General features: G+C 36.6%; 1 protein-coding gene across 13 annotated transcripts in view; it reads right to left on the bottom strand.

Annotated features, from left to right (window-relative positions):
* The window catches only part of LOC6041261 (protein alan shepard), a 340,069-nt gene that overhangs the window by 161,468 nt on the left and 164,788 nt on the right, over nt 1–13,813 (bottom strand). For 2 of the 13 annotated variants that reach the window (XM_038261542.1, XM_038261543.1), the window contains exon 1: nt 8,696–9,888. The exons of the other annotated variants lie outside the window; for them this stretch is intronic. The gene's annotated coding sequence lies outside the window, so the exon portion shown is untranslated. Of the gene's footprint in view, nt 1–8,695; nt 9,889–13,813 lie in introns of those variants that run through there. 13 annotated transcript variants of the gene reach the window in all.

Below are 13,813 nucleotides of genomic sequence, written 5' to 3'. Positions count from 1 at the left end.
AAAAATAGTATTTTTTATTCAAAAAATAAAATTTTACTGCAATCAACTCAAAACAATTTAAAATGCATTTTCCTGCGTTGTAATAATTTTAGCATGATTGACCAATTAAAAAAAATGCTTTTTGTGAGATTTCAGAAAAAATGCTTAATGAAAAATATATATATAAAAAAGAACAATTTTTAGCATGTCCGACACTTAAGCTAAGAACAAGATTGTCCGTTCGACGCAGTGGTGAACGCAGAACGCTGTGCCAGTTCGATTTTTCCATCAGCTGTCAGTCGAACAATCTAAAGGGGTTGCTTTGTTCAATGGTCGATGACTGGCAGGCTATGATGACAGGCGCAAAATTTTGCGTTTGCGTCCAGGTCTGACGGACAATCTTGTTCTTACCTTTATTTGATGTTTTCTGTAAAACAAAGCAAGTTTTCAATGTTTTCAGTAATGAGCATTAAAATTTAAAGGACGGGCAGATAACAATCTGAAGCATTTTTCATTTGTAAAGCTAAATTGAAAGAGATTTGTCCGAGAAATGGCTTGTTTACAAATGGCGCTTAGGACCTTTCGAACACTAGCCCAAGCATTGTATAACGTTTCTTTTATGTTTGAATCAAGTAATGCACTTTAAAGCTTTTCACAAATTCTTAATATTGGAAGCAAATGTCGAAAAAGCCTTTCTCTGCCCCCATTTATCGGCTTAACAGAACTTTGATCATGATTACAGCTTTTAAAAAGTGTATTTGACTATTGCAAAGTGATAAATAGCTCAAATAAAAAATAGCGGCAAACTCCAGAAGTTACGAGATTAGGTCAAAATGCTGAGGGTGACCAAAATGTATATATTTCTCCTACATTAGGAATAAACAAATATGTATGAATAATTACTAAATACTTATTTAAAAAAAACATGGAATATTAGTGAAAAGCAAGCCTAAGTTAATCCCAGAAAATACTTTTTTTTTTCAAAACATAGGCAAAGTCAAAAGAAACAATTAGAGCTTCCAATTTCCCGGGGTTACAAATTTTCTGGGAAACGGGAAATTTTAACCAATTTTCCGGGAATTCCCGGGAGATTTTAAATGTATTGAAAATTGTTCTAATTTTGGTGCTGAATCATATTTTGCACATAAATTGAATATGGCAGGGACTTTAATGTTTAAAATAAGTGTAAAGATCAACTAATTGCTTGACTGCATATAAAAATTCGTACAACTACAAGAAAATGTATATTTTTCTAATTTGATAAGCTCAAATCGTACAATGAATCAAATAATGATTTCTGGTATTTTTTGTTGAGAAGTATTTTTTCATCAAAGTGTTATGACAGTAAGTAAAATGAATCCATACTCCACAATCTTAAAATTTCTTTAAAACTTGCCTCTGTGCCCAGTTTGTGAGAGTGTGGTCTGGCACACGAATAAAATCATTCAAGAATTATTTTTTTCATAACAAATTACTTTTCTGAACCAAGTAATACTGGTTTCAGCTCTTAAACAAAATGGTTAAGCTTTTTAGTTTTTCCTTAAAAATCTAACTTCTCGTTTTTGTTTTTTAAAACAACTCAATTTTTTCAAATATTTGAAGCAAGTTTTTAAACAATTTTTGCATTTTTCGAGCACATCTTAAACAATACAAAGTAGTTTTTCAATGATTTTGTAATAGTTTTTAACACTTGGTTTTCAGGTTTATAATTGACTTCTGTTGTTAAACCTTCTAACAACCATTGTTTCAACAGTGCTCCATAATACTAATTGATTTTTTTAACGAATTGAAGTAATTCTTCTTGCAAAAACCTATTTGAAATATTCAATGATAGCAATGAAATTTTGATCTAATTTGTAAATGGTAAACACAAACGTAAACAATCTCAATTTTGCTTTGGCGGTAAAGGGTTTCAATATTATTTATACTATATCCAATCACTCTTTTAAAAAAAATTACCTTAGATTGTAAAAGTTTATTTTTATTAAGCAAGGTCTGTTTCCAGTTGCTTCAGAAACTAATATTATCAGAAATAAATCTTGCTAGTAATAGAGTTTCCTCATTTTTTCTAGAGCATTTTTTAAAAATTGGATCCAAAATATTAAGAAAATTTATACTTCCATTTGAATTCCGGGAATTCCCGGGAAATTTACAAATTTCCCGGGAAACGGGAAATATTATTTTACGGGAAATCCCGGGAATTTTTTTCCCGGGACGGGAAATTGGACGCTCTAGAAACAATCGAAATCATCAAACCAAAGATGTTCTGAAAAATAACACGTCGTAGTTCGATTCAAAAACTGGTTTGAAAATCGATCTGTAGCATTAGTGTCGAAATATTTATCAAGTCATTTGTTTAAACAAGTCGAGTGTGCTTCAAAGCTTTAATTTAATTTTGGCTTTAGTTTGGTTTGCATTTTTATGTTGTTGTTGTTTTTTTTTAAGAATGGAGTTAGTATTATACAATAAATTCTATCATGTTTTTAGACAACCGTTTTTGCTAATAGTTTTTAGTCTCATTAATTCAAATTCGTTGTTTGAGTTGTTAAATCCAACTACAATTACAATCAATAAGCCCAGAATGTTTTGTCTAATGTTGATGGCCAAGCCACTATTTGACGTAAACCGTGTGAAAGTACTTGAACCGCCATCACAAGTCTTTTTCACATCAAACACAAACCGTTATCACAATAATCCTGCAAAAAAAGAAAAAAAAACAAAGCAAGTATTCGATTACACCATGAACACCGAGAGAAATAGTTACCATGTCGCCATTTTCCACCAAAAAACTTGCCCCCAAAGTAACCCGTAACAACCTCCAAACTCGGCTTTCAAAACCACCCAAAAGCGGTTACTTCAACGTGACGAACTTCAAGTGTACCCTAGAAGAAAAAAAAAACAACAAAACATCTGAAATTTCACCCAGCATGACACAAAGTTGATAAACATGCCGAAAATTCGCACGTTTGGCGTGTCGCGTTTGCTTTCTGTCTCGGACTGAGGCTCGAAAACTTTTGCTCTGGTTGAAAAATTGTTGCCCGCGGCGAAGTTTCCACGAAGCGCGCTGAGTCAACATTGGCCGGAAAAATGGCCGCGTCGGAAAAGTGTGCGGCGCCGGCATGCGGTTGGTTTTGCTGGAAAATTGACAAAAACTCGCACGCGGGGTGCACTCACTCTGTGGGAGGGGGTGTTAGTTTTCCCATGGATGTAAGACGGGGCTTGACCCCAGGGTTTCGGGTAGTTGTGTTAAAATTTGAGTGAAACACAGTTAAAAAAATTGAATGATAATATTACATTGAGAATGTGGATTTTTATTAGATGAAATCATTAAATGTGATAAGATTTTCAATATAAGTTCTGAATCAATATACATAATATAAGCAATAAAAAAACAACTTAAATGAATTCTATTTATGTTAAAAATTTTACATCAAAATCTCAAATCAGAAATTTCAACAATATTTTCTGTGTAACCACAGACAGCAAAGTTTATCGATCTGGATAGAGAACAGAGCGACAACGTCTGCTTCCTTATGGCAGGAAAATGGATTACCACCCGACAGCGAAAGGGTACAGCTTGCACACGTGGTTGGAGAGACCAGGATAATGGGCCTGGTGACGAAGGATATGCGGCAGACACTATAACGATCGAACTTAGTAGTGTTGAGATTTGAGGGTTGTGAATTAGGGGAAATTCTCGTAATTTTGGCAGGATAAGGTTTGGGTACTATTTACATACATTGCTTACAGAATTTCACTTTAAAACAGCTTATTTTGCAAAGTTTTTATTAATAACTTGCTATTTCATTTCCTTTTGAGCAATTTGCTTAATGTGAGCAATTCTCTACAAAATCGGTATATTTTTTAATTTTTTTTTGTACTTTAATCCAGTTGAAACTTGGTTGGTGCTTTCGGTATGCCTAAAGAAGGGACATTAAATGCCAACTTTTCAGAAATTTCCAGGTTGTGCAAAAAATCTTTGACCGAGTTATAAATTTTTGATTTTTCAAAAAATCAAAATATTGGTCGCAAAAATTTTTCAACTTCATTTTTTGATGTAAAAGATTTGCAATCAAAAAGTACTCTAGGGGGGGGGGGGGGGGTAATATTGAATGATTGGCCAATTTGAAATGTAAGTCTTGATTTAAATTTTTTCAAAACATTGTTTTCGACAAGATCGGAAAATTTCCCGAATATTTCATATTTTACCATTGTAAATCATTAGTTGCTGAGATATCGACATTGGGTGAGACTTAAAAAACATCAATTTTCCTGTTTTTAAACCTTTGCATGGCAATATCTCAGAAACTAAGGGTCGTATCAGCAAATTGGGTACTAAAGCCCTATGTCAATTTTTATGTACAACGGTAAAAAACACGATTAAAAACCATTTCTGATCACTTTTTTTCATTTTAATGCAATTTTTTTTTGAAGAGACAACATTTTTTCGATGGATCAACTATGGTCTCCTTGAAACGAGCTGTCAAGTAGAAGCTTTTCTGTCAAGAAGGACCGCGAGGCTAATTTTTTAAAATTGATTTAAAAATCTATTTCAAACTCTTTGCGGTCGTACATTGTACTCCCACTGTGGTCGTTCATTGTACTCAGAAAAATAAGCTTTATCGCTGTAAACTATAATATCAGCAATCTAAGCTTCATTTTAGGACCCAATTTCAAAAAAGAAAAAAACAGAGAATTTTGTAAGCTCTTCAAAACAAATTTTAAGTGGGCAAACATGTGCAGTAATTTAAAAAAAACTGGGCTATTTGGCTTTGGCTTTAACTTGAAAACGGTGAACTTTATCAATAATTCACTAGAGTACTTTTTGATTGCAATTTTTTACATCGAAAAATGAAGTTGAAATTTTTTTGTGACCAAAATGTCGATTTTTTGAAAAAATCAGCATTGATTCAAAAATTTAAACTTGGTTAAAGATTTTTTGTCCGTTCTGGAAATTTCTGAAAAGTTGGCTTTTGATGTCCCCTAAACCTAAAACATATCAGAAAATGAAAAAAAAAAAAATAGTGTCTTTTGCAAATCAAGTTTTAGTGACAAAAAGTGAAATGAAAAATCGCGAAATTACCGTGTATTATTTTTTCAGTGAACCTTACCGGAGACATCAAATCGATCAAAAAATTCCTTCAAAAGATACAGATTTTAGTATTTTTATTTATCATTTTTATATGGAAAAACGAAAACGAAACTATTGGCACTACGCCCCCCGGGGCATGGCCTTCCTCTAACGTGGGATTTCTGCTCCAGCGCCTCTGACTAGACAGGAGAAACCGGGACCGACGTTTTACTTCACCATCCGATAGAAGCTCAGTGGATAAGGCGGGAATCGAACCCGCGTCTCATAGCATCATCGGGATCGGCAGCCGAAGCCGCTACCCCTGCGCCACGAGACCCATTTTTATATGGACTGGTGCCAAATTTGTATGACAAATTATATTGACAAACCTTTAAAAAGAAGTATTTTTGAAACTCATAAGGACTCGTCAATAAATCACTTTTTAGGGGAGTAGAGGAGGGGGAGGGGAGCTGGGAAAAACCAGGCTCGAAACAAAAATTTGATTTTTTTAAATGGAAAAAGCCACGCAAGGGAAATGGGGAGGGGGTGATTTCAAATTCAAAGGGCACGTCGGTTATGCACGATCTCAAATCTCTTTTTATATATTCAATTCTTAGTTAAACTTTTAAGCTCCGTTTAATTAATGCTTTATTATCATATGCAGCACAAAACAAAAGTTCTACGTCGAACATTTTTTAGGTAGTTTTTCAAAATACAAAATGACGCCATCCAGACCTCAGACACTTGATTGCCATTTTCTCTATAAAAAAAAACCCAATTATTATTTTTAACCTCATTTATTGGAAACTTTTTTATAACAGTTCAGGAAACTTGTCAAATGATGTGTTTTATGTGTCATTTACTCATCAAAATGTGCAAAATAAGACAAGAAACAACTTTGTAGAAGGTTGCAAATCGCTAAACATTTTGAAAATTATGTTGAAACCGAGTTTTTTCTTATATGTGAGATTTATTTATAAATTAAAATCATAATATCGTTTTAAAATATATCTTTTACAAGAATTGATAGATTATTGCATAATCTTTGTGTACAAATACGTCTACTTTGATTTAGCTGATACAACCGAAATTTTTGCATGTGAGAGATTGTTAAGGGTATTATTGGATTTTTATGAATAAATATATTTATGATATTTCCTTTAACAAACATGAACCAGGAACATGGATACAAAACATGATTTAAAATCGAAAATTTACTACAAATTACTGTTGCAAGCTTCAAAAGTGATATTTTCATAAGCATAAAATAAAAATAAAATTTTCTTGAATGTTTCTTTGTTGAAAAAGCATTTAAAAGAAACAATAAAATTCGTGAGATCAGAATTATGAAAACACCGCCACATTTTTTTGATTGAACAAAAATAAAGTGTTATTTTAACTAAAAAAATCAAACAGCAACTTCCACCCAAACAATTTGAACAAAAATCAAGGTGATTGTAAAACGTATTTATAAAAGTTAAAATTTATAATACTTCTATAATATTGCTGATTCCTTGATCATTTCATACAAATAAAGAAAAAAAATCTTTGCTAACTCATGAAAAGTATTTCTACTGTAACTTCCCACAGTAGTTTGTACACAGTAAAAAAAATCATGGTAAAATTTCATCTAAAAAAGAGTACATCTTTTATGTCAGAAAAAAGCTTTAATTTTACCTCTAATAATATGTAAATTTACATCTGGCAGACGCTAGGGAAAAAATATCTGTAATCCCAAAAAAAATATCAAACCGTCGATAATTATATCTAGCTTACTAAGTCCGCGCCCCAATCCGCAAGGCCATCTCCCCGCTGTGAAAACTGGACGATCAAAGCCAATGTAGCTCTATGTGTTCCATGCATTGTATACTGTATTTACAGCATATAGGGTACATATACGAGATGCCTAGAGGTATACAGCGGCAAGCTGGCCGTGCGGGATGGGGCGCGGACTTAGTAAGCTAGATATAACTATCGACGGATTGATATTTTTTTGGGATTACATATATTTTTGCCTAGCGTCTGCCAGATGTAAATTTACACATTATTAGAGGTAAAATTAAAGCTTTTTTTCTGACATAAAAGATGTACTCCTTTGTAGATGAAATTTTACCATGATTTTTTTTTACTATGTAGTTTAATTTCATCCATACAACTAGTTAATTTTTGGTTAAGGAAATATCATATTTATTCATAAAAATCTATTATTTCATACCGTTAACAAACGCAAACCTGCAAAAAATTCGGTTGTATCAGCAAAATTAGGGTGGATGGCTGATATTTGTGCACACAAATTTTTTAATAATCTGTTGATTCAAGTTTAAGTATATTTTAATACGGTTAATTTCTGAATAAATCCCACATATTCAAAAACTTTCTAGGCAACCGCTACATAGGTCATCCTTGTGGCCCTGTTGGTTATACCATCAAATCAAAAATCAAATCAAAATCCCACAAAAAACCCGGTTAAAATTTATGTTTTAAAATGTTAAGCGATTTGCCACCTTCTACAAAGTTGTTTCTTGTCTTGTTTTGCACATTTTTTGCACATCTCAGACATTTCTCGATGAAATATTTCGCTCTATGAAGCATTGGAAAGCTGAGAAAATTTCCTATTATACACATTTGAAAGTAGCGATGACTATTTTTTCTCCGTAAGGTTGTCTAGCAATGTATATTGACCAATTTTCAGCAGATTTCGATGATTTTTGTTGCACTTGATCCCGAAGAATTTCAAAATAATTTAAATAGATCCAAATTATACCCCCCATAATTAGGAAGCACTAGTAAATGTCGGAATTAGTTGGTTTGAGTGAACTCTTAGACACATTTTTTTGAAAATTTACGCTAGACCAAGTTACGTTACGTTAATTGACCTGTTGATGATTTCGGAACGAATTTTTCTAAAAGTTGTCATACACCCGACATAACGATTCTTCAATCCAATCATGTGAGGTCATGCGAGACTCTACCTCAATGTTCTTCCAGATTTCGTCAGGATCCGGTCCAAAACGTGCAAATTCCGAACCCGCAGGTAACAAAGACTTTCCAAAACATCCATCAACCCTAATACCGTCACGTCATCCGATTTGTTGCCACGCAGTCCAAAAAACCGCTGCTCGTCGTCGTCGTCGCTCAACTCTTCTTCCGAGCCATCAAGTGCAGCAGCAGTCACGACGACGGTGAGCGAGAAAAAGAAGGAAAAACCCGGAACCCCCCAACCATCAGCGAGCTACAGAGAAAGTCGGCCGCCGGTGGTGGTGGTGGTGTCCAAAAGCAGAACCCTAGAAGCTAGGCGAAGCCCAAAAACGGAAGTTGTTAATTATTTTTGCCCTGGCCCCAACTAGAAACACACACGGCGCAGACCCGCGTACGGACGTTTCTGCACACGACCGTCTGGAGTGTTGTCGCCATTTTTAATGCACATTCCAGACACCGCAGACGATTGCCCCAGCACTCATTACCACACGAGAGCGCCGGTCCGCACATTTCAAGATGATGAGTATAATTGCGAATGCAGAAGGTTTCGGTTGAGTGATTTCGGGACGGGCGGACACGCAATGGACAGCGGCTCCGCCGCCGTCTGGAATCACGTTTCATCGATTCCGCTAATGGTTGAACCCGGTGGTGACGACCAGAACTTACTTTGCACGAGCTTAGTCGACTGGATCAGCGGCGATCGTCAGGGTCCGACGAGTCGACTTCTTAATGAGCTATCGATCCGGGAGCAGCAGCAGCAGCACTATGGTAATATAATCCAATTTTCACGGTTAACCAGATGTTGGCACACACGGTGGTTCCGGAACAGCGAAAACCGCACACACAACACTGCCAGCCGGCTTAAGCACGATGCGTACGTGTGCGTACGACAACACTGCTGGATCAACACACCTTGCTGGGTGTCGAGACTTCAGAACATGCACGTTGAGGGAGGAAGAACACACTATATGAGAACACAGACTACAGCACTACCGCCTCGAGGAAGACACTACACCGGAATGGCTATTTTTCGTTGGGGCGTTGTTGTCACACACTTTCGCCGGAAAAAACACACGGAACTCACACGAAAACTGTAGGTATTCGGCGGAGGCAGTGCGGAGGATGTGGTACCAGGCAGACACGGTAGCAGCCGTTTCGCGAAAAAGAACCGAGACTACGTCGTCGGTCCACGCCTAAGGAGTGTGCAATAGGAGCCTGCTGGTCGCAATAGCTCTCCAAATCTTCGCACACTTCTTCACCGCGCCCGATGTACACACGCAGCAGCAGTTTGTGGAGGTTGTCGGTCGCTCTCGACTGGTGTCTCTAGATATCTTCTTCGGGCAGGGGAGAGCAGCAGCAGCAGCTTTCCGGTATAGCTACACAACTACACGGACGCGCGTTCTACGAGCTTCGCGAACTCACACAGCTGTACGAACCGTCGACTAGCGCACACAGCAGCGCGAATCTACACCCTCTTGGTTTCGGTGGGGGTGGTGTACCGGAGATTCGAAGGAACAACAACACTTGGGGTGGTAGTCACGACACCAACACACACACACACACACTTGGAACACGGTCTTCCACGACACGAAACGGGATGATTCAGCGAACCAGGACTACGCGCTACGCGACGATTCGTTCAGGACACAACAAACGAGATCACGAGATCTACTACGACTGAATCTACGACACCCGTAACTTCCCGAATCGCTCTGGAATGTGGTCGCGTGGCGCAGGAAACCTTCCCAGAAACCCGAGTGACTCAGCCGGTGTAGACTACGGTTCCGACCAGAGAACCTGCTGCGTTCTCGAACCTTTCGGGTGGTATGTTATCAACCGTAGGTACAAAACTGAACTGACGAGAGTTCACCGACGAGACGGGTCGAGAGTCTGCCAAGTCCCCCTCTCTCGCGAGAGAGTGACAATCGCCGACGACACCCAATCTCTCCCTCACTCTCGCTCTCAAAAATCGTACACAACATGACAAAAAATTGCAAGAAGCCGTAAAAATTCAATCATTCTTTGAGGACGTCACACTCTCGTGCGCGAGAAACCAAAACACACCAACACCAACGCATTCAACACTCTCTCTCAATTTAATTTATCTCTCCCTCTCTCTCAACTAACCAACCATTCCTCTCAGGCACGCACACAACCGCACAATCCGGAGAAAGGGAATTTCATCAAAACACTCTTCTTTGCTTGCGGGAAGTGGGAGAGGGGGAGAGGGGTAGGAGGAGGCGGCGAGTTTTCCCATCCCAGCGCCCACCCCCTGGCTGTACGATGACCGGCGGTGGCGTCGCGCGAGTGGTTAGGGAGTTCGACGGAATCGGAGGTTTTCGGGAGAGGCACCGGAACTGTTTCTCGCGCTGGCCATCGTGCTGCGAGAGAATCTTGACTTGTCTTGTTAATTTTATATTTTATTAGTAAATGTGTTTATTTCTTCATCAAAACATAAGTTTTTATTACTTATCGAGTCGTGGTAGCCGATACTGTAAAGGGTCTAAATTGGTAATTCAAAGGTGTCGGGATCGATTCCCAGAATCGACCATTTTATAAGAGGGTTTTTTTTAAAGAACTGTCTCGCGCTTAGTTCTGAGTGTAAAATTTCCGTTTCGTATGTTCGTAAAAAAAATGGATTTGAACATGCGCTAAACTTAATACAGTCCAGACTCTATTATCCGAAGGCATTGGAGAATTTCACTTCGGATAATCAAACTACCATTTTTTTGCGATTCCGCTGTGAAACTTTTTTGTCCTTCTGGCCTACTTTTCCCTACTAAAAATAACAGAATGGAAAATTTCAACCTTTAAATACTAGTGCCGAAAAAATATACTATTCAGCACTGAAATGAGTGCTGAATAGAAGATTTTTTTCAATATTTGTTGTTTTGAAAGGTAAAAAAAACAGTTAATTTACTAAAAAAATGGATGTTTGACAGGCAGTGCGTGGCTAGGGCGTCCAATTTTCCCGGGTTTAGAATTTCCCGGGAAACGGGAAAAATATTTTTCAAATCCCGGGAATTCCCGGGATCCCGGGAAATTTTTGAAACATTCATAAAATCTATGATTTTATTATTTTTTTTTTTCAAGCTCAAAATCATGGAAAAATCTTAATAATATTAATTGGTGATAATCTACACTTCAATCTAAACAAGGACGACAGTTTGCAAAAAGCTTAAAAGTATTTAAAAATGTTTTTTTTATTGTTGTGCTTTGGATATTTTTTTTTTGTATCCAATGTGATTCAAATTAAATAAGACTTCCATAAATATATTTCTTTCATATATATTTTTTATAACATTACTAGAAAAGCTCAATTTTTTTTGAAAAAGTCTAAAAAAGAATAAATAAAACTAATAAAATGATACCAGTCAATGTAAAATTGTTAAAAAATTACAATCGAAATCGGGACGACAGGACGAGTTTTCAAATCCAAGATGGCGGCCAAAATGGCAATGATGAAATATTTAAAAATGCATTTGGTAACTTTTAAGGCAATCAATCATACAAATTTTTCTAAAATTGGGTTGCAAAATTCTAGTTAAGGTAGAAAAAAATAAGGAAAGATTTTTTTCGTGACACGATTATCTGAATTCCTATATAAACTTTCAAATAATCGAACTTTGGATAATTGAAACTTCTGATAATCGAGTTTTGTTTCTGTTCCAACGAATCGAAGCCATTCAAAACATTTTGAAAAATAATTGACTTAAATAGCTGTCCTAATTCGTTACATTTGTCGGGATTTGCCCCAGTTTCTGGTGTTTGATGAAAAATAATGTAATATTTTTTTTCAAATTTAAAATCATGAATTTACTTTAAAATATAACCCTGTCTTTCAAAAATATATAAAATAGAATGGCAACAAAATTGAAACGTCAGGCATTTTAAAATTTTAACAATTTTCCCTTATAAGCCAAATTAATGCTGATATAATATAAAATTTTTAATGCTTTAAATTTTAATTTTCATCGTTTATTAAGTACTCAACTTGTCAATTATTTCCACCACCAAATCTGAATTTCCAGACTAAAATTTGATTTTTTTCAATTTCGGGAATTCCCGGGACAAACTATTGAAAATCCCGGGATTCGGGAATTCCCGGTTTTGGAAAAATCCCGGGAATTTTGTCCCGGGAATTCCCGGGATGGACGCACTATGCGTGGCCGAATGGTTGCGCTGTCCGCTTTGTAAGCGGATGATTCTGGGTTCGATTCCCATCTGCTGCAACCTTCCATCGGATGAGGAAGTAAAATGTCAGTCCCGGCCTTGGTTGTTAGGCCGTTAAGTCATTCCAGGTGCATGAGTTGTCTCCATGCCATAAGTACAAACAACACACCAAACCAAGCCTACTTCGGTGGAATCGCTGGCGGGACCTTCTACAATTGTCTAGAAGGGCTCAAAAATGTACAAAATGATCTAGTATTTGTAAAAGAAGAAACAAGTTTTGGCTGAAATATTTCAGGAATCAACAAAATAATTAAATTTATTCCTGAAATATTTCAGCCATAACTTGTTTCTTCTTTTACAACCACTAGATCATTTTGTACATTTTTGAGCCCTTGTAGACAATTGTAAAGCTTGTCAAAATGAACATTTTTGTTCTTGAAAAATGAATTTTGGTCAATTCTATCAAAAGTTATGGACAAAAAACGATTAAAAAATGCTCATTTTCAAATTGAGATTGAATAAGTTAAACAAAAAAGACCCCCGAGATATTTTCAGCAAATGTACTCTAAAATGTGTACTTTCAGATGCTTCTAAGAGCGAGGTCAAACTCCACCACCTTTTTGAGTTATTTACATTTCAAAATGGCGTCTTTTTCGTAGTATTTTGGCTATAACTTTCGTTTTAAAGGTCCGATTTTTACTCTCTTGGAAGATAAATGTGTGTTTTGATAAGTTCTACAAATGTCTAGAAGACACCAACTCGCTACGACACAAGCCTGAGTTGATAAATTCAAAAAACTCATTTTTTCATAAACACTTCAACCTAAATTACAAAAATGGCTCTAGAAACTTCCCGTTTGAAGATAGAGCTTAGTGCTCTTCAGCAAAGTTGCTCAGAATGGTGTTCTCTACAATTTTTCTGAAGACGCCAAAGCGCTATCTCGTCATCCCGCCAAAATAAAAATTCTGAACCACCCTAAAATTTGGACCACCCTAAAATTTGGACCACCCTAATGCCCACCATACCAAAAGATGCCCCTATTGACCCTGATCATTTGTCCCGAAGACACCAAAGCTCTAAATCTTAACGTGTGGCCGCTATCAATTTTGTCACGCTAGATTTCGGTTTCGGACCACTGTGCACTGGGGTGGAAGGTTCCTTGGAGTAGGAAGAGTTTTGGGTGCTCTCCCCATTCATGCCTTTGGATTCCTAAGTTCGAGCAGAAACTTGCAATAGAGACCACAAAAGACCCAGGGGTCGTTAATGGGGATGGTTTGATTTTTGATGGATGCTTGACATCAAATTGCATGTAAGAAGCGTTTTTTTTTTGGAATTGCAAAAATTGTTGTAAGCAACTCGTTGCAAAACTTGATTTTTTCAGCACTCGTCGTATTTATCCAACTCGGTAAAACTTGTTGGATAAATGTACGGCTCATTAAAAAACATTGAGGTAGAGTCGCGCATGGCTGATACAACCGAAATTTTGGCAGGTTTGCGTTTGTTAACGGTATTAAATAATAGATTTTTATGAATAAATTTGATATTTCCTTAACCAAACATTAACTAGTTGTATGGATGAAAATAAACTATCACAGTAAAAAAAAATCATGT

The sequence above is a fragment of the Culex quinquefasciatus genome, chromosome 3, assembly GCF_015732765.1.
Source record: "Culex quinquefasciatus strain JHB chromosome 3, VPISU_Cqui_1.0_pri_paternal, whole genome shotgun sequence".
NCBI classification, from domain to species: Eukaryota; Metazoa; Arthropoda; class Insecta; order Diptera; family Culicidae; genus Culex; species Culex quinquefasciatus.
Note: the sequence above shows the minus strand (reverse complement) of the source record. Positions and strands in the feature narration are given on the sequence as shown.